Here is a 2,388-nt window from a genome sequence, read left to right on the forward strand (position 1 = left end):
TGAGCTCGAGATATTACATTATTCACACGAAAATATCAAGCGTAGTTATGAAGAAAGTGTTTAAAAAAGCAAAGATCTACAGATGCCACAAACACTCCCCCCCTTCCCTTTTCCCATTCGTGTCCGTGGTCGGCACTCCGGCGTCTGCGGACAGGTGACGGATGTCCGAGATCGAAGCCCCGAGATAGAGCGGCCATCCACGTCGGGCGTCCGGTGCAGATCGCGATATGATGGATGGGCGGGAGATGAAAGATCCAGGGCGGCGGAGAGAGGAGAGAGCGATACCGCGGGATGCAGAGGATGCCAGCGGGGCCCTTTGAAAGAGTGCAATGCCTGCTGTCGAAAAGATAACCGATATGAAAGAAGAGAAAGAAAAACAGTTTACCCGATAACGTAAACCCCGGATTATGTCACTCTCATCAGCCGGGGCATCGATAGCCGTCGCCAAGAACAACAACCGCCTGCAAGCGCCATCAGCGTCGCTATCTCCATCATTACCGCTAATCCGGCTCTCTTTCTGAACAAAATACCGCCGCCCAAAACGACCTCACTTCCACGGAACGACGTTATAAAATCGCTAAAATATCCAAGCTTCGTAGACAGGCAATGACCTTGACAGGTCTGACGTGGATCGCACGATATTTCAACGATTTATTTTGAGGCTATCTTTAAAAAGGAATTTCAGGGGGAGACAAAAAAGTTTGCAGGAGAGTACTCATCCTGCCACGTGTCTAGTCTTCACCTTACCAACTGGAAATACTCAGCGGCAACTGCGTTATCATTTTCCCCAGGGATTGGGGGGTGAGGGTCAGAAGATCCGTGACTATGGTGTCATCAATTCCCTGGTAGACGTAAACACGGACCTGTCAATAGCATCTCTTAAAGTCTGCGTATTAGAAGATATTAGGCTTCAGCTAACAACTTTGTCGGCACATCACTGTATCCACAACTACAGTCTTATCGCTTCCACATTCTAAGGGGAGCGAGCGGATCGCTGCCTCGCGAGGGGAACGTGACGGCCAATAACCGGTGGACAGACGAGCCGACGACTATTTACGACGAGACAATGACAAACAAACTAGCCATGATGGCGGCACCATGTCGAGATAACTCCACACCTTGCAAATTATGATACTGGGAAAACCTCATTTTGCGACAAAGTATTGGGTTATGACTTAAGCATCACACTTTTAGGGAACCACATGTTTTTGCCTTTACCTCACTGTGTCGTGACGATACGTTAAACTAAAACCCCATTTGACAAACGGCAAATAATGGACGACGCCACATTTTGCCCGTGCCGAATCCTAAGGCTCTCTGAACAACACTTCCGGGAGTGCTGGGATTAGCCGTGTCGCCTAGTGTGCAGAGAAGGAGCCTTTGGATGCCCTGCCCTATCGCCAACCGGGCCTCCGTCACCGCCAAAGTCACGTCAATCATCATCTCGGATTCTTTAACGGATTTTGGGTGGAACTGAAGGTGAAAATCAGACGTCTAAAATATATGTTGCAGAACTGTCTACTGAAGACTGAAGGTGCGGTTAAATAGGAGTACGATACATTTGCGCCTATGGTTCACATTTAATCGACACTCTGTACACAACACTATTAAAAACAAATTTATGGAGCGATGATTGTGGCAGTAGTCTGGATACACCGCCAATGAGATAGCCTGACCTTGTCTCGTTAAACAGCAAACCAGATGACTCATAAGCTACAGGTGCAACTTTCATTTTAAGACCTGTTATGATGTCATCTTTAAGCATTATTATAACCATATCATAAGCTTCACTTATCAGTGCTAGGTAAAAATTCTTAAACTAAACAAATATCATACAGCCCTGGCTCTATCATTTTTTTTTTAAAGGAAACGATACTTTACAAAGTATCAGTTGGAAAACGAGTCGCTACTTTTCCTCTGTACATATCAGGAGATGTGTCATGACCTGGTCTGGGCGCTCCCGGGAACCAAGCGAGGCGTCGGAGCTCTCGCAAAGTCACTTTCACAGAACCTGTCTCGAAAGGAATTCGCAAAACGGGATGTGCAGGGAACCCCCTTTACTTCGATTTTTTAAGGAAAGTTAGGAATAAAAAAAAACACGATAAAGGCACGAAGATAGAACAGACTGACGTACGTTAAGCAAGCAAACAATGGCCTTACAACGACAAACGGCCACCTCAGCGGAAAGCAAGACAAGCAGGTTTCTGGTGTTGCAAGTTGCACATTAGAACCAGGAGTACATGTGCCTCGCCTGCCAAAGTGCAAGCACCTATCCCTTCTCCTTCTCCCTCCTTAGACGCAATGCAATGCAATGTGCTAATGTTCAAATTATGACGACTATTCTGTCACATGTGGCGAAGATTAGGGATATTACTGTTTCCTAGGTAA

This window comes from Penaeus monodon, chromosome 24 (genome assembly GCF_015228065.2).
Source record: "Penaeus monodon isolate SGIC_2016 chromosome 24, NSTDA_Pmon_1, whole genome shotgun sequence".
NCBI classification, from domain to species: domain Eukaryota; kingdom Metazoa; phylum Arthropoda; class Malacostraca; order Decapoda; family Penaeidae; genus Penaeus; species Penaeus monodon.